Genomic DNA, 20,596 nt, shown 5'->3' on the forward strand with positions numbered 1-20,596 from the left:
GTATGTATACATATGTATACATGTATGTATATATAGATCTCTATTTCTCTAAAATAAAATGTATAAATATATATTTTGTTTCATTGTTTCATGTATACATGTATGTTTTTATATGTATATGTATGTATATATATATACAGTGAGAGAGAGAGAGAGAGAGAGAGATACACTTATAAAAACTGAGGTGTATGGCTCCTGATACAACATGGAACTGTACGTGAATAGTATCTAGGCTTTGACACAACGCAGGACATAATCCAATCCAACTTTATTTGTTAAGCACTTTAAAAACAACCAAAGTTGACCAAAGTGCTGTACAGGAGAATAAATAGGACATCATAAATGTAAACAGTGATGGTGATGATGAAGACCACTGTGAGGAATATAGACAGTGATGGCACTGGAAAAGTTCCCGTGGCAGACAACACGGACGAAGTCCGACGGCGATGAGCTCGATGTCCGGGCTGCAGACGCTCTTTCACACAGAGTGCCCGGCGTTACACCACCTGTTGTTTATGAGCACGGACAGTCCCCCTCCTTTCTTCATGCCGGTCGCGGTGGTGTCCCTGTCGGCTCGAACCGTCTGGAAGCCGGGAATGGTGACGATGGAGTCCGGTATCTGCTCGATGATTGCAGGGATGGGTAATAATGCAGCTGACTCAGTACAAAACATAGATAAAATAAAATCCAATTCAATTCAATTCAATTTTATTTATTATAAATTATAACAGAAGTTATCTCAGGACATTTTTCAAATCGAGCAGATCTAGACCGAACTCCTTATTCAAGATTCCAGATTCAAGAAGCTTTATTTATCCCGAGGGAAATTGCTGTGCAACAATTGCGATACAAAAGTGGAGAAGTAATACAAGAGGAAGAATCAAGCTAGCATAAAAATAAAACAAGTAATTAAATGCAACAAAGTGCAAAGCACAATAGGATAAAGCTAACATAAAATAAAGTACCACAGTAACTAAATGCAACAATGCCACAACAATGACAGTTAACGTAGGTATATATAATATACAACAATACACACTGTGCAGTTAGCTGCATAAATTTAAATAAAATGAGTATTACTAAATATAGTCAGCGATTGTTTAAAGTGATAAACAGTGATAAAGTGATAAAATTGTATCAGCATAGTACACACAAAATAAAGTGACGAAGTGATATGATGGGTAAAAATGATAAAGTGACAGTGACATTTGGCTCAGGACACAGTGTCTCTCCACATCGGGGGGAATGAGTCTGTTGCTGAAGGTGCTCCTGCTCAAGGTTAGCACCTGGTGGAGAGGGTGAGCGTTGTTGTCCAGGATACATTGCAGTTTACACAGCATCCTCCTCTCAGACAATACCACCAAAGACTCCAGTTGGACCCCCAGGATGGAGCCAGCCTTCCTGATGATCCTGCTGATCTTCTTGGCGTCTGCTGCCCTCAGCCTGCTGCCCCAGCACACAACAGCAAAGAAGATGGCACTGGCTACCACCGACTGGTAGAACATCCTCAGATGAGGAAATAGAGTCGACTCTGGCCCTTCTTGTAAACAGCCTCAGTGTTCTTGGCCCTGTCCAGTTCGTTATCCAGGTATACTTCAAGGTATTTGTAATCCTGGACAACATCCACAGTCACACTGTTGATGGAGATGGGTGTGGGGGCAGATTTCCTCCTGCGGAAATCCACCACCAGCTCCTTAGTCTTGGTGGAGTTGAGATGTAGATGGTTAGTTGCACACCACTCAACGAAGGAGTCCACAACGCCCCTGTACTCCTCCTCCTTCCCCTTACTGACACAGCCAACAATTGCAGAGTCGTCCGCAAACCTCTGCAAGTGGCAGGACTCACAGAGGAACTGAAAGTCTGAGGTGTACAGGGTGAACAGAAAGGGGGAAAAAACTGTTCCCTGTGGAGCCCCAGTGCTGCTGACCACAGTGTCAGACACACCATTCTGCAGTCTGACATACTGTGGTCGACCCGTCAAGTAGTCCGTAATCCAGGAAACCAGGAGAGGGTCCACCTGCATCGCCGTCAGCTTACTCCCCAGCAGAGCAGGCCGGATGGTGTTGAACATGAACATGATTCTCACAGTGCTTCCAGGTCTGTCCAGGTGGGCGCAGGCACGGTGGAGCAGGAAGATGATGGCGTCCTCCACTCCTAGTCTCGGCTGGTAGGCAAACTGATAACATTTACAGAGACCCAACAGTAAGTGAGCAAGCACTTGGCGACGGGGGCAAGGAAAAACTGCCTGTTAAGAGGCAGAAACCTAGGACAGACCCTTCGGCTCCAGGTGGGTGGTCGTCTGCCTCGACCAGTTGGGGTGAGAGAGAGAGAGAGAGAGAGAGAGAGAGAGAGAGAGAGAGAGAGACAGAGACAGACAGACAGTTGCACAGCAACAACAGTAGCAACAACTACACTAATAGTAGTGACTGATGATGATGAACATGAAGCTGATGATTACGACGACAACAGCAACGATGGGGGACAATGAGCAGTGACAATAGTAATAATAGTAACTGTAGTATAAATAATATTAATAATAATAATGATAATAATATCAGTGATATTAGCAATGGCAGTCAAGCTGGACCATGGCAGGAGGCACCACCAGGATCCATGAGTACCTGCGAGACGAGAAAGCACAAGAACTCCGGGGAAGAAGTAAAGTTAGTAACATGCATTAATGGGACATGAATGAGTGCAGAAAGAGAGAGAGAGGAAGAGAGGAGCTCAGTGCACCATGAGAAATCCCCCGATAGTCTAGGCCTATAGCAGCATAACTAAGGGATGGTTCAGGACTCACCTGATCCAGCCCTAACTATATGCTTTATCAAAGAGGAACATCTTAAGCCTACTCTTGAATGTGGTGAGGGTGTCTGCCTCCCGAACCACAACTGGAAGCTGGTTTCACAGGAGAGGAGCTTGGTAACTGAAGGCTCTGGCTCCTGTTCTACTTTTTGAGACTTGTGGTTCCTATAGTCTCAAAAAGTAGAACAGGAGCCAGAGCCTTCAGTTACCAAGCTGTTCACCCTGTACACGCTCTGAAGCCAGGAGGAGGAGCCGGAGCCAGGGTATAAGGTATGGGGAGGCAAAATTTTTATGATGAACTACTTTTATTACTCAGCTGCTCAGTCATAGTGGAGTGGATTCCCTAGATATTAAGCGATGTTCACCTTGCTTGAGGTTGTATTATGTTACACAAACACTGCAGGACAGCAGACACATGTTTTCTCATCAAGCAAGATAAAAAGAGAAAGTTTGGTCTATTCTCATACTTTGGGGTCTCTAGACACACTGGGGATGGTAAATGGTATGTTGACCTGCACTTGTATAGCGCCTTTCTAGTCTTCTGACCACTCAAAGCGCTTTTTACACTACGTGCCACATTCACCCTTTCACACACACTCACACAGCGATGGCAAAGTCCATCAAACTAACATGCAAACACATTCACACACCGATGCACAGCATCAGGAGCAATTTGGGGTTCAGTATCTTGCTCAAGGATACTTCGTCATGTGGCACCAGAAGCTGGGGATCAAACCCACAACCTTCCGATTAGGGAACGACCCGCTCTGCCTCTGAGCCACAGCGGCCCCGGACACAAATGTATCTCTCTTGGAATGAAATTTAGCCTACCATATAAATAAATGTTCGGACTTTCCCTTTAAAAAGGCTTAATAAAAATCACAAACTCATTGTATACTTCGTAACTGCATCGGTGCAGCTGTGGCTCAGAGGCAGAGCGGGCTGTCCATTAATCGGAAGGTTGTTGGGTCAATCCCTGGCTCCTCCCCCCACGTGTCGAAGTATCCTTGAGCAAGATGTTGTGCATTGGTGTATGAGTGTTTATAAATGGTTAGTTTCTGTTCTGGTGAGCAGTTAGCACCTTGTGTGACAGCCACTGCCATCAGTGTATGAATGTGTGTGACAATAAGTATTTTCATTTTCAAATTGAAATATTAAATTAACAATTAATAATGTTAAACAATTTGCATTTAAGCATCCATCCATCAACATGCAGACAAAAATTTACAGTCGATTTGTTTCCAATTCACCTAAAATGCATGTGTTTGAACTATGGAAGGACACCCACACAGACACAGGGAGTATACAAACTGAAGATGGTTAAAAGATCTATCATTAGCTAGCTAATTAGCTAGCATTTAGCTAATATTAGATCACTATATGTCACTTTATCTATCAGCCATATTCAAAATGTGGTTGTCTTTTCAACATAGACTATAACATAGCATATTTAGGTGCAGGTACGAAGAAAGTTGACTGAGGCTCTGATCGAGGCTTGCTCAACTTTTTATTGGATATAAAAATAAACCATAGAAATATTACTATGACAGTTCTAATGATTTTCCACAACCTGAAACTGTATATGTTACCCCAGGTGGTGTCTCAACCCCTAAGCTAGGAAACCCTTGACTTAAAAGGGGACAGTTTCAGGTAATACAGTGAAAAGTGGAACTTGTCTACAGTCGATGCCTGAATGATGCTAAAACTTATTATATTACATGGTGCAATTTTAGTGCTTTTCAGCCCGGGTGGCAAAAGCATCACTGTATGTAGACCTACGGGAAGAGTCATTAACATTAACAGATCATTAACCCATCATGGAACTGCTGTATGAATAACAGAAACATTACAATCCATTATCATACATCAACCACAGGGCACAGCTGGAATATCTCTGCTGCAGAGCGGATAGAAATCTCCATTAATATCTGCAGAACCTTGAAACCAATAGGAAAAGGTTATGGAAAATGATTATATCTTTCGGAGGCTTCATGCCAGTTATATTATACTGGCCAGAAAAAATGTGTGTATAAAAGGGCGAATGTGCCATGTAGTGTAAAAGCGCATTGAGTGATCGGAAGACTAGAAAGGCGCTATACAAGTACAGGTCCATTTACCATTTAGCTCTTCTACACTTCAATTAATAGTTCTCCACCTTAAATGTTTTGTATATTTAGGGCCCGGTGAATAATTTTGTATTTTCTAGGGGTCCATTATGAGCATGGCAAAATGGGCCAGATTTGCACACGTTGTATTTGAACGAACTCCTACTAGATAATTGATCGGATCAACTTCAGATTTGGACACACCCATCTAAAGACATTACCGATTAAAAGTTGTGCTATTTACAATATTCCTTTGAACAGCGTACACGTGGCGTGGAATTGTAACTACTTGCCATGAAAGAGGCATTTGTCATAACTTACAAACTGTACTGTGTACATGATCCGATCGCAGTGAAACTTGGCATGTTTGATAAGAGTCTAGCCCTGAACACATCTATCTGATAATATTTAGTAATAGTGAGTGGTGAAAGGAAATTTTATTTTTTATACTTCCATGTTCTACTCCTAGCAGGATGGTCAGATCTACATGGAATTTAGTCAGTAAATGCAAAACATGTTGTTAAAGACATTTCATGATTGTGGTGAGTTTTTGTCAAAGGGTGTGTCTGTGGTGTGGCATCAAATTTTGATGTACAGCAAGAACACATAAAGTTGCTATAACTTGAGTGTACATTGTCTGTTTAGCTCCGAACTTGACTTGCCTGATAAGAATCCCGCCCTGAACACATCCATGTGATAATATTCACTAATAGTGAGAGCGCCACCTAGTGGTGTAAGGAAATGTCATTTTTATACTTTTATGTAAATCTTCCAGCAGATTGACCAGATCCCGCTGAAATTCTGTCAGAAGTTCTTTAGGATGATGATGATGACATCTTATGAATCTTAAGAATTTGCGTGGAACCATGTTGCCATGTCGATGTGGCGAAATCTGCTTTTCTGTTAACATTTGAACACTTTTTGGGGGGCTAAACATGCCTGAAAACTCATGAAACTTTCCACAAAATTCAGTCTTGGCAAAGGCTAAAGTATTGTCTTGGTCCCGTAGATGGGCATTGCAAATTGGCTTAGCCACGCCCCCCAGAATCAGCCCCCAAGACACATATAACTGACATGTAAAAAAATTGGTACGCATGTGTATCATGATCGGACAAGCAAAAAAGCCTCTTGGACCCATAACCCAAACACAACATGAAGTCTGCAATTTTGAATTCCGTGGTCATTTTCGGCGATTTTCACACTTTGTATTTGAACGAACTTCTCCTAGGGAATTTATCGGATCATCTTTTAATCAGCACAATCTAACGGCATTGATGATTAAAAGTTGTGCTATTTACGACGTTCCATCGAACGCGGTGCCCATGGTGTGGCGTCCCGTATCAACGATTCGCTATGAAAAAGTAAGTTGTCATAACTTCTGCGTACATGATCTGATCAGAAAGAAACTTCACATGTTTGATAAGAGTCCTGCCCTGAACACGTCTATGTGATAATATTCAGTAATAGTGAGAGCATCACCTACTGGTGAAAGTAATGTCACATTTTATACTTTCATGTTCTACTCCTAGCAGGATGATCAGATCCAGCTGAAATTTACTTATCAAATGCGCAACACATTGTTGAACACGAGTGTCAAGGCTAGTTGACTGAACCCAGGAGCAGACACAGACAAGATGGACGGTTTAAGGGTCTTTATTCCACACGCACACACACTGGGGGGGATGAGGGGCGGCCACGGCAGGAACAGGCAGGTGAAGGGGCAAGAGAGACCGGAGACACAGAGGCACTGGGGAGCTGACTCTGGAAACAGAACTGCACGAGAGGATCCCTGGAGCTCAGGAGAGTAAGTGGTCAGACAGGAGAACAGGCACAGGAAAATCACAAGTTGACTGGAAATAGCAAGCTACACACTGGAAGGAGCCACGAAAGTACCACCAAGTTGGCTGAAACAATCTGGCGCTGAATGGGAGGAAGACCGGGGTTCTTGAAGGCTGAGGCTGATGAATTGATTGAGCGCAGGTGAGACAGCACACAGGTGAGGTGAATAGAGGCCGCACCCTCATCAAACACACACACAGGGAAGGAGGAGGAGCAAAGGGAGCAGGAGGGGAGCAGAGCCATGACAACGAGTTTGCTATAACTTGAGTGTACATTGTTCATTCGGCTCCAAACTTCACTTGTCTGATGAGAGTCCCGCCCTGGACACATCGAAGTGATAATATTCACTGATACCTAGTGGTGGAATCTATTACATTTTAATGTATTTGCTGGCAAGGATCCCATTAAATGAGTGTTAACTTAAAAGCCTGAGTCTAATGTTTGGGTGGAAGTCCCAAGTTAGCATTGTCAACTATTCTCTTCTAATTTAGTTGAGTCCTCTGTTGGCCTGGTTACATGTGCTTTACTCTATATGTACATTTTTAAAGATCCATATTAATATCTTTGTACAAAAGATCTAATGTCATACTAATGCAGTCTTCTCAGCAATGTCCTAAATGCTTTACTGTAATTATATTTGATCACATGATTTATCTCAGTGTTCATGACAACAACAAGTGAATGTAGACATGTTGCAGCAATCCCATCATCCTAGTGATCAGCTGACTTTGGTGCAAGATTCAGTGAGAGAACTATAGTGCTGACGATACAGGCCTCAACTCATTTTATAGAACAAATTCTTATCTGAATAATACATGAGGTTGGGGACCTACCAAACAGCAGTAACTACTAATTGCAGCAGGTTAAACAAAACAATGTGGTGGTTACTACTGAGACAGAGCTCACATAGTTATTTCGAATTTTAGGTACATAGAAAAGTTTTGACACCCTATTAAAATCTGTGGAGACAGCAGTTGGATGGTGGTACTAGTAGATTAGCATTAAAAACACTTACTCTTTTAAAAAACTGAATATTTTGCATGGCTATATCTATTACTATATATAATAATATATAAAATAAAATATTTTCCCCTGGGATTATTAAAGTATTTCTGATTCTGATTCTGATTACCAGGGTGTCCGGGGTTCAACCCCAGTAGACCTCATGGAGGTAGTGGAATTAGAAAATTCCGACAACTCAGAAATGTCCTGTTACATATTGTTATGGCTATAAAGGCAGGCTCATGAGCGGTTGTTGATTGTTGGTTCGATCCCCGGCTCCTGGTGCCACGTGTCGAAGTATCCTTGAGTAAGATACTGAACCCCGTATTGTTCGCAATGCTGTGCATTGGTGTGTGAATATGTATGAATGCGTTAGTCTTTGTTCGATGGGCTTTGTCATCACTGAGTGAATGTGTGTGTAAGGGCGAATTTGGCATGTAGTGTAAAAGCACTTTGAGTGGTCGGAAGACTAGAAAGGCGCTATACTAGTACAGGTCCATTTACCATTTACCATTACAATTAAATAACACTCAAACTGCAAAGTCACATAGCGCTGTCAGCATCACACTGATCTGAGTAGCAGATCAGCCCTTCAGTACCCGCAATTATTCAATATAGGCTAATTAAGTTACTGAGATCAGTGGGGGAGCTTTACTCTGTCACTATATCAAGTCATTACGTTACTCACACATTTACGATTATTTTTTGCAGTCTAAAATTTGTAAGCCAAATTAGTTCATTAAGTTGTGTGCTACATACTTGTAATACCTTTGTTGATTATTTTCATTTTTAACTCGCTGTAAATTATTTTTATGTGTTGTAAAATAAAGAAAAGGTCATAATTATGGGGTTGAGATAATCTGTCAGGTAGACATACATTTATATGAGATGTAATCCTCTTAAACAATAACAAAACTGACTCTCTGACTGGTGACTGAGCTCAGGATAAATTAATGTTAATTTGTGTGAAGAATGATGATAGGAAATTTGAGACATATTTATTCAGTTCAATTTTAGTTATATAGTACCAAATTATAACAGAAGATATGTCAGGACACTTTTCATAGAGCAGGCTGAGACTATACAACTAATACAATTAATTATATAGACCCAACAATGAATTTATTAAAAATGTATATATATGTATCTTTCAGATGTCAGTATCTGTTCTTTGTGCAGATGTAGTCATGAAAAAAGCTTGTTTTAAAAAAAGTTTTAAGAAATGTACACAAAGGGTGTGGACCTTTGACATTAAATCTCAATAATCTAGTAATGATAGTTGGCACTGCACTCTACTACACTCTCAGGGTAATATGGAAGCTCAGGGCCAAAAAAGGAAAAATAAATTCTCCCAGGAATAAGTCACCATTAGTATCTGTCAGCAGAGACACTGTGTGTAGCTTTGGAATACATTAAAATCATGAGAGGGAAGTCTTACTCACCGCCACATTACATTACCATTACCAAACACACCCACTCAGCCAGGAAATCTAGTATAAGCACTTGGCTAACAGACCAGGGGCAGCTTCACAATGAATGCACAGCTCTCAGACAGAAATATTCTTTCCTTGTTTTCCAACAAAAAATGTCAAGCAAAGATTACTCTCACAATGGTTATTGTCATATAGTTTTAATATTCCAGTAGTGATATGTCACCTCTTTTTTGTACTTGTATTTCTCAAATTCTACATAAATGTGTTTTTCTTTTAAAGCCGGGATTTCCTAAACTTTTCTTCAGACTTTTTACAATTTTTACCTAGCATCTAGCATTGTAGTTGCAGATCGCAACTTTCTCACCTAACCCTCCCTTTCCAAGTAACTCGGCTTCTGTACACAGCTCATTCTAAGATAACAAAAACACAATTTCTTTATACAGGTGAGTATACACTAATAATAACAAAGTTATAATATACACATAATATAAACCTAAAACAAAAGTAGTGGGATTCAGTTTTTATTTGTATAGCGTCAATTCATAACAGAAGTTATCTCAGGACACTTTTCAAATAGAGCAGGTCTAGACCGAACTCTTTAAAACATTAATTACAGAGACAGTACCACCATGAGCAAGCACCTGGCGACAAGGTCAAGGAAAAACTGCCTGTTAAAAGGCCGAAACCTAGGACAGATCCTTCGGCTCTAGGTGGGTGGTCGTCTGTCTCGGCCAGTTGGGGTGAGAGAGAGAGAGAGAGAGAGAGAGAAGAGCAAGAGACAGACAGACAGACAGGTGCACAGCAACAACAGTATTGGCAATGGCAATCTAGCAGGACCATGGCAGGAGGCCCCACCAGGATCGACAAGAACCTGCGAGACGATGCGGATACAGATTATTTATTTGGACAATAATGATAACTGAAATATAGATAAATAACTATAGTATACAATAGTAAAGGACAAGACGCACAGGCTCTAGACATTATAAATGACTCAAAATGTGGTACAGTACAAATACATGCATAATACATGCATATTGTGAACAACCGTTTTTTAAAAAAGGACACATTTAAGCTATTTTATTTTGGCTTGTTGTCTTTATTTAATATATTCCATTTCTGCCAATAGATCTTTCTGAATGTTACACACTGGATCTTTAATCTAAAAGTCAATAGTAATTCAATAATAATAGTCCTGAGCAAGTTGGAACTTCACGGTGAAGTTTGAGCCCACTTCAACCCAGATAAAGAGCACAACTTTGGAACATGTTGCAGAAATATAAGCCTTGCTGCAGAATTCTGACCCAGTGTAACCCAGTCTTTGAACATTGATGTATAGTTTCTGATCAGTTAGACCCAGGCAAAAGGCACTGCTGCTGAAGTCTGGACCATTTTGGACTTAAAAGAAGCACTGAGCTTTAGATAAGTTGCACTCCATGTTATATGGCTCTGATTAGGTGTTTGACTTTAGCCTTATCTTCAGCTCAGCTGGCACATAGTAGTCTGTGTGCACTGTTGGCATGAAGGTATATAAATGTCACCACAGCTTTTATTTAAAATCCAATCTTTGTTTTTAAAGTGGCATATTTATTCTTTCTGTCTGAGCAGTTATTTTCTGTGGGGGGGGGGCTAATGACTCTCTCCCTTCTTTATCACTCTTAAGCATTTGATTTGTGTAATGTTCAAATTAAGGGAAAAAACACCTCAGGTATAAGGGTTGCAAAGCTATTTCATTTAATTGCAAAAGAGAAAATCATCCTGAAACAAGATTAAGTGCTCTGTGTTTAGTAAGTGTCTGTATCTGAGCAGTGAGAGTAACATCCTCATTATCATGAATAATAACGTGGCCAGTGTCTTGACAGAGCAAAATAATACAACACCTTGGTATAGGGTGATAAAAATGAAGAACAGCCTGCAGAAATGATTGGCCATTAGTGAGGAGCCATGGTCACTCAGAGTGGGAGATACAAGGATGATTTACAGCAGCACTGCAGCTTAGTTAAAGCGAAATCTCACGTTAAGTAGAAGAATAACTGCTGGGGTGTTACACGTCCTTTGCGGGGTTGGTTATGTAGATCGAGACAGGAGACACATCTTAGATTAAATACAGTCAAAGTAGGAAGTCGTTAATAGACAGAGCCATAAAATAAATGAAGACTAACATCTGGGTTAGTGGTGGGGCATCAACATTCATGTGTGGGCAGGAGGAGAAAGTGTAAGTGTAAATTGAAACATTGGCTCTTTTATAAGACGTGGCGAACGGCAGAAAAGCAATTTCATTGTCTGCCTATTTGTAAATTAAAATAAAGAATTAACTTGTACACTGTGACACATGTTGCTTTGGGAAAAGGTTGTACTGAAGGCAGCCAGAAGGGACATGAAACAAGTCCAATTCCTGCTTGATACTGACAAGAAGGAGGACCTTCTCTTATTACTTCCATCCCCTTTAAGAGTGTATCTTGAACTGAACTTTAAATTACTAAAATAATTAATAATATTTTGCTTAATAATATTTTTATTTTTCCCCAAGGGGCAAGTAATTTCAAAGCAGTAGCAATGAAAAATTAAAACTGCAAGCAGCGATGGACGGGACCTCGCACTCCACCCAACTCGGGGCGTGCTGCGGCCGCGTCACGTGCCGTCGTAACACGTGCGGACCACGACATGAAAATCTCACATAAATCAGCTCAAAATCGCCACGCAGCACTTACTTCCTGTTGCCACTAGGTGGCGCTATCACTATGTGTTCAGAGCGGGACTCTTATCAGACATGTGAAGTTTGGAGCCGATTGGACAATGTACACTCAAGTTATAGCAACTTTGTGTGTTCTGGCGGTACATCAAAGTTTGACGCCACGCCACGCCACGGACACACCCTGTAACAAAAACTCACCACAATCAAGAAATATCATCAAGAACATGTTTTCCATTTTCTGACTAGATTTCAGCTTGATCTGATCATCCTACTAGGAGTAGAACATGGAAGTATAAAAAAATGACATTTCCTTTCACCACTAGGTGGCGCTCTCACTATTACTGAATATTATCACATACACGTGTTCAGGGCGGGACTCTTATCAGACGTGAAGTTTGGAGCCGATTGGACAAAGTACACTCAAGTTATAGCAAATTCGTGTTTTGTGGCGGTACATAAAAATTTCCAGCCGCGCTACAGACACGCCCCCTCACCGCAGTCATCACATATAATCAACAATGTGTTTTGCATTTTATAAGTACATTTCAGCTGGGTCTGATCATCCTGCTAGGAGTAGAACATGAAAGTATAAAACGTGATACTTCCTGTTGCCACTAGGTGGTGCTCTGACTATTACCGAACATTATCACATAGACATGTTCAGGGCGGGACTCTTATCGAACATGTGAAGTTTCGTTGCAGTCGGATCATGTACGCAGAAGTTATGACGAATCCCTCTTTCATGGCGAAGGTTTGAAATTGGATGCCACGGGACGCCACGCCACGGGCACAATGTTGGACGAAAAAAACTGACTGTACTGACCAATTTTGAAGTAGATCCAATAAAACCTGTAGGAGGAGTTAGTTAAAATAGAAGCCCTGAAATGCCAAAAATGTCATCACAGTGTGACATTCGTTCAAAATGGCCAAATTTGATGGCACACCACGGACACACCCTTCAACGTACAGTGAAAAGATTAACAGCGTTCATTCAGCACCATTTTGTGATTGTACTGACCAATTTTGAAGCAGATCCCAGAAATTCCCTAGGACGAGTTCGTTCAAATGCAAGGCGAAAATTCACCGAAAATGACCACGGACTTAAAAATGGCCAACTTTGACGGCACGCCACGGACACGCCCTTCAACGTACAGTTACAAATTGAACAGCGTTCATTCAGCACCATCTTTTGACTGTACTGACCAATTTTGAAGCAGATCTGATAAATTCCCTAGGAGGAGTTCGTTCAAATACAAGCACAAAAAGTCAAAATGACCACAAAATGATGTAAATTAAAAATTGAAATTGCAGACTTCCTGTGGGTTTTGGGGCATGGGTCTAAGAGGCTTTTCTGCTTCTTTTATCATGATACACATGCGTAGCAATTTTTGTACATGTGGGCCTTACGTGTCTTTGGGGCTGATTCTGGGGGACGTGGCTTAGACGTTTGGCGGCGCCCGTGCACAGGGACAATGTCATATCGGTATTTTAGCTACGTTTGAATTTTGTGCAAATTTTCATGGCATTTTGAGCATGTTGCGGGGGCCAAATATGCAGTCGAAGTCCCAGAGGTATAATAAAAATTCCTAGAGGAACAATAGGGTCCTTGCACTTGTTAGTGCTCGGTCCCTAATAACAGAACAACAATGACAGCAACACAGGGAGAGACATACGGATGTCAGCCACCCATACAGAACCACATAAAAAAAAAACCACAAGTATGGAATGGCGCCGGCGACAACGGCAGCCTGTCATGGCAGCTCCTATCATTGTTGTAGTGTTAGTGTGTTTTCAGTGTGTTTTTAGTCTGTGTTTTTTTCTATTTTGAACTGTTTTCTTACTTTCTTACTACTTTGTTCATGTCACCTAAATACTTTTTTGGCGTTTTTGAGCACTTTTAATTTTTTGTTTGCATGGGTCTCCATGGCGACGGGGAGTCGCATTGTTTACACCCGCGACCAGATGATCGCCCTGAGGCACTGGAGCATCCTGACTGTAGGAGCTGAGGAGGAGACGGCGAGGCTGCAGAGCGGGGGTTAAATGGAGGATGAAGAAGAGGAGGTTTAAACCCTACATCCCTGCAGTCATCACTGGAAACAAACGTGGCTACACAAGCAGATACCGGACTCCAACGTCACCATTTCCGGCTTCCAGGCGGTTCGAACCGACAGGGACACTACCGCGACCGGCAAGAAGAAAGGAGGGGGATTTGCCGTGCTCATAAACAACAGGTGGTGTAACCCCGGGCACGTCTCTGTGAAAGAGCGTGTCTGCAGCTCGGACATCGAGCTTGTCGCCGTCGGACTTTGTCCATATTATCTGCCACGGGAACTTTCCAGTGTTATCACCATCACTGTTTACATTCCTCCGTCTGGGAAAGCAGAAGCAGCGTGTGATGTCATCCGCACTGTGACTGCAGGACTACAAACGAAACACCCGGAGGCTTCATCATCATCACAGGGACTTCAACCACGTTTCTCTCTCATCCACACTCCCAACCTTCCACCAGTTTGTCACATGCACCACCAGAGACAATAAGACCTTGGACCTGCTGTATGCAAATGTTCCTGTTTTTTTTTTTATATCTGTAGCCTTTTTATTTCACTCAAATGTTGCTGTGACAAGTGAATTTCCCCATTGTGGGATTAATAAAGTTATCTATCTATCTATCTATCTATCTAAAGACAGATGCACATTGGTGGCAAAACAGAACTCGTTGAAAATTCTGAGTGCAGGGTGTGAGTACTGTCAGACATGATGGATTCTGCCTTCTTTAACACGTTTGTTGTGCAGTTCAGGTAGTTTTGCCTGCTGAGTTCCAAATGATTTTGCTGCTCATTTTATTTACTTCTTACCAGCAAATAAAAACTGACCCAATAAAAGATTTATAAAATAGTGTCATGAGGGGTCTCAAGCAAAAGAGATGCTGCTGGCCTTTCTTACTCAATTTCAATTCAATTCAACTGTATATCTATGTTTGGTTCAAAGGGCAATTAGTTAACAATCCCAGGACAACACTGGACCATGAAATGATTCAGAATTGTTCATTAGGCTCACTATGACTGTGTCATTTCCAAACTTTATAATGTGATTATTGTTAAACTCACTACAACAGAAATGTGTGTACATGATGTATAAGAGAGGAGTGAGGACATAGCCTTGAGGGGAGCCCGTTGATGTTATAGATAGTCCAGAAGGATGTTGTTGTTTAGTTAACCTAAACCTAACAGCATCAGTCAATGATGCAGGGTTTGCTTTGGGTTCATCATAGCCAGGGGAAGTAGGGGTGCTTCCCCCCTTAAAGGTTACTCTACATGGCTGGCATATGCTATAATTTCATTCATTTCAGCCATATATGATTCAAGCCTTTTAATTGAGCCTAAACCTAAACTAAATTATAATTCATTTGAAACCCTTATTCTTAGTCTTTCTCATCCAACCTGGAAAACACTGCAGCCAGTTCTGTATGTTATAGTGTACCGGGCTCCTGGACCGTGCTCTGATTTTCTATCTGAATTCTCAGAGTTTTTATCAAGTTTAGTCCTTAAAACAGATAAAGTCATTATTGTAGGTGATTTCAAGATTCATGTGGATGTTAACAATGACAGCCTTATTAATACATTTATTTCATTAATAGACTCAATTGGCTTCTGTCAGTATTAATAAAGTATATATCTTATCTAATTAACTTCAATAATTTCTACATCGAAGCCATCAACCTGTCTGTTAGACCCCATCCCAACTAGGCTGCTTAAAGAAGTCGTACCCTTAATTGGCACTTCTTTACTGGATATGATCAATCTTTCTTAATTTCAGGATATGTACCACAGTCATTTAAAGTAGCTGTAATTAAACCCCTTCTTAAAAAGCCCACTCTCGACCCAGGGGTTTTAGCCAACTATAGACCCATTTCTAACCTCCCCTTCCTCTCTAAGATTCTGGAGAAAGTAGTCGCCAAACAGTGTTATGACATTCTACATAGCAATAGCTTATTTGAAGATTTTCAGTCAGGATTTAGAGTTCATCACAGCACAGAGACAGCACTGGTTAAAGTTAATAATGACCTTTTGATTGCTTACGACAATGGACTTGTCTCTGTACTTGTATTATTAGATCTTAGTGCTGCATTTGACACCATTGACCATGATATTCTTTTACAGAAACTTGAGCATCAAATTGGCATTAAATAAACCACCCTGAGCTGGTTTAAGTCATACTTATCAGATGGGTCTCAGTTTGTAAATGAAATGAAATTAATCAATGAAATTAATCAATTATCTAAATTACAAACATGTCTTAAGGACATAAAAACCTGAATGAGCTTCAATTTTCTGATGTTAAACTCGAAAAAAAAACTAAATGCTTGTACTTGGCCCCAAATACCTCAGAGACTCATTGGCTAAAGATATAGTTACTCTAGATGGTATTACCTTGGCCTCTAGCACCACTGTCAGGAATCTTGGAGTTATCTTTGATCAGGACATGTCATTTAATTCCCACATAAAGCAGACCTCCAGGACTGCCTTCTTTCATCTACATAATATTAAAATAATTAGACACATCCTGTCACAGACGGATGCAGAAAAACTAATCCATGCATCTAGGCTGGATTACTGCAATTCCTTATTATCAGGTGCCCCAATAAGTCCATTAAGACGCTCCAATTAATTTAGAACGCTGCAGTGCAAGTACTGACAGGAACTAGGAAAATACATCATATCTCTCCTGTATTAGCTTCTCTGCACTGGCTCCCTGTAAAATTGAGAATAGAATTTAAAATCCTCCTCCTCACCTACAAAGCTCATATCTTCATATCTTAAAGAGCTCATAGTACCCTATTACCCCTCTAGAACCCTGCGTTCTCTGAATGCAGGGCTACTTGTGGTTCCTATAGTCTCAAAAAGTAGAACAGGAACCAGAGCCTTCAGCTACCAAGCTTCTCTCTTGTGGAACCAGCTTCCAGTTTTGGTTCGGGAGGCAGACACCCTCTCCACATTTAAGAGTGGGCTTAAGACATTCCTCTTTGATAAAGCTTATAGCTAGGGCTGGCTCAGGTGGGTCCTGAACCAAACCCCTTAGTTATGCTGCTATAGGCCTAAACTATCGGGGGATTTCCCATGATGCACTGAACTCCTCTCTTCCTCTCTCTCTTTCTGCACACATTCATGTCCCATTAATGCATGTTACTAACTTCACTTCCTCCCCGGAGTTCTTGTGCTTTCTCGTCTCGTAGGTTCTCATGGATCCTGGTGGAGCTTCCTGCCATGGTCCTGCTTGGTATTATTATTATTAATATTATTATGACTACAGTTACTATTATTACTATTGTTACTGCTCATTGTCCCCCATCGTTGTTGTCATCGTCATCATCTTCTTCATGTTCATCATCATCAGTCACTACTATTGGTGTAGTTGTTGCTACTGTTGTTGCTGTGCACCTGTCTGTCTGTCTCTCTCCCTCCTCTGTCTCTCTGTCCCTCTCTCTCTCTCTCACCCCAACTGGTCGAGGCAGACGACCACCCACCTAGAGCCGAAGGGTCTGTCCTAGGTTTCTGCCTCTTAAAAGGCAGTTTTTCCTTGCTCCCGTCGCCAAGTGCTAAAATTGAATTGAATTGAATTGAATTGAATTGAATATATGGTTGGACTGTTGGGTCTCTGTAAATAATGTTATAAGGAGTTCTGTCTAGACCTGCTCTATTTGAAAAGTGCCCTGAGATAACTTCTGTTATGAATTGGCGCTATACAAATAAAATTGAATTGAATTGAATTGAATTGAATTGAATATATGGTTGGACCGCAAAGTTTCCTCCAGTAGCCATGTTTCTCCCAGGGTTCACGTTTAACTGTTGTCATGGTAGCGTGAAGCGTGGAGGATACCAAAAAGTCTTCGTTCTTAGGGTAAATGTGAGACATCTGTGATACGATGTCTGCATCTTCACAACTAGAAAGTAAGAAGTGAGTTTGGAGACATATGGCTCATCATCTTGCATGGGAAACTACAAGGATTGGTTGAATTTGCGTAAATTGTTGTGATTGTAACATTGCAACTTCTTGGCAGGACTGAAAAATTAATCTGGGGATACAACTGGATTGTTGATTGTTGTTCAAATCATTAAGGGGTTACAACAAAAGTAATGTTGTAACTACGGTAGCTGCAAAGACTGTGAAGTTAACAGCAGGACCTCAGTCAAGGATTATGGACTGAGCATTGTGCATAATTGTGCATTATGAGAGACACTAGTAAACACTCCATGCCATGCTTGAGTAGAGGTCACCCTCTATCTCAGCCCACCCACCACTTCTACACATCTCTTCTCTTTCTCTGGCTCATCTCCAGTGCCTGTGCAAAGAAACATAATCTAAGTCCTGTTTTTTTTTTTTTCATTACGATCTTTGACATCATCCATCATTATAAAGTTCTTTATCAAGACGTTTTCCTAGGCTGTTATTAGTCTTGGCTAACATGAGGTGATTGATGTGGCCTGTTGCTGGTGAAACTTCTACTTGATCCCGGTCATTAATCTAGATTTTAAGTGGTGTCATCTTTCTGCCTCTTTCTTCTACAACAACGATACCACAAAACCAGGTTATGAAAGTGGCAGTCACAAGAAACGAAGACAAATATTATTTCAGTGTGTAAAAACCATTTGCCACAAGTTCTCACAATGTAAGTCAGTATGAATAATCATCTATGTACTCTGTAAATGTGTTCTGAAAGCGAACTGAAAGTATCAAGTTGGTGATACCTTTTGAGAAGAGCAGAGTTTACTAATGTCACTGTGTCTCAACTGAGATGGATGTTTTTTGCATTTGATTTGGCTGGTAATGGACTGTGAAGGTGTCTGCAAGACAGAAATCCACTGTTTAAAGGAGGGATCTTGATCTACAATGCAAATTCAAAAGTTTACCAATTTTAAGCATAGCTCTTTGGAGATATTAATCACAGTCGACTCCCAGGAGCATTAATTCTTGTCTCATTTTCCACCCATAAAGCACTTCAGAAAAGGAATACACAGTCTATGGTTAGAGATTAAAACGGCCACCCACTGGTTTTATGCATCTTTGAGAGAATAAACATCCTTGCTCAGGATAACTAGCCTGACTTGCAGTTTGTCATTTCCCACCTACACAACAAACTACTAATTCTACTGCAGCAGATCATCCATCTCCTCAGGAATTTCTCTCATACAGAAAAATTGCAATTTCCTGCACACGGTGCTCCCCTCTGCATGGGTCGATTTAATTACATGTTTGTTACCAGTCACCATTAAACCCAGAGTTTTCATTTTAAACACAGTACTTCCTTTATGGATCCAAAGCTATCATTAAGATCAACAATCTGATTCTTAAACACATATTTCTGTCCTCTACAAAGAATTGTCAGTGTAGCGGTCGAGTACTCTCTCTCTTTTTTGCGTTGTGTGATGAATCAGGCAAACACTTTTACTTTTGGCACCAGCACGCCGTTTAATCTGATAACAACAGAAGCACATACGGTCTCTCACAGCCACTCTTCTAGTAATAAGCTCCAACATTGCTAAAACATAGAAACCATTAAATGAGCTAACTGTTAAACAAGCTATACCACGGAGATCAGAAGTTACATTTTAGCTAGCAAAACACACAACATGATGAGCCTTAATGACTCAAAAACATAGTAATATGATCACAGAAAAGTTTTACAATAATTTCGAAGATTCTCTCAAACATGTTAAATGGAAAAATATTACTTTCATCAAGAAAAACGAACTTATTTTATAGTATTTTTAGCGGAGCTTATTTACACATAACTTTCCACGGAGACAGCATAGTGCAGACTGGTAACGATACACGGGCTGCACCGCTCAAGTCTGCACGGGCCCCAGGAGAGGGCGCTCATGTTACACACAGTCCCAGTGGATACTCATTAGAATTAATTATAAACAATATTTAAACAACTGATATAGTAAAATAAGGACATTCTATGCCAAGTGATGGCAAGTGGGATCATTAACTCCGTTACATCAGCACCAGTTATTGTGTTTCAATCTTGGTGCCAAAATCTAAGTCCAGTTTTGAGTTACTTATACTTTATTAGAGAATTTTCATTTATATACTTACTTATACTTCTGCTCCACTAAAGGGAAATATTGTACTTTGTACTGCACTCTATTTATTCAATACCACCTTTCACTAAGTACTTTACAGATATAGATTATTACCGGTAATACAAAATATAATCAACAAATAAAATATGATGTGTTACCATAAATTAAACTACCCAGCAGTATATAATTCTGATTCGCTACACCTATGCCAGCTGCAACATTAAAGGGATGAACACATTAATGCATCAATTATGATCAATTAATATAATGTATTATTCTAAAATTGGTCATTGTGCATAATAAGTATTTTTACGTTTGGTACTTTTGGTATATTTTGAAGGTAATACTTTTACACGCTAAAGTACCTTTTTGATTGACTATTTCTAAAGAGATGATCAGTCAGATACTTTATTGTAACATACTACTTTATAAATAGAGGGCCTTTAACAGTGTGAGAAAGTAGAAGTGTAGATTAGATTGAAGTGGCCAGAAGAGAAGTTTTTTTTTACCAATAAAGGAAAAAGGTCTGAACGCTAATATTTTTACTTCTTGAACTTTAGCCAAAATTTTACATGTTAAATCAGTGCACAGAATACAGTTCAATACACATAATGTATTTAGGTTCAATAC

Source organism: Dicentrarchus labrax, unplaced genomic scaffold (genome assembly GCF_905237075.1).
Source record: "Dicentrarchus labrax unplaced genomic scaffold, dlabrax2021, whole genome shotgun sequence".
In the NCBI taxonomy this organism is placed as follows: domain Eukaryota; kingdom Metazoa; phylum Chordata; class Actinopteri; family Moronidae; genus Dicentrarchus; species Dicentrarchus labrax.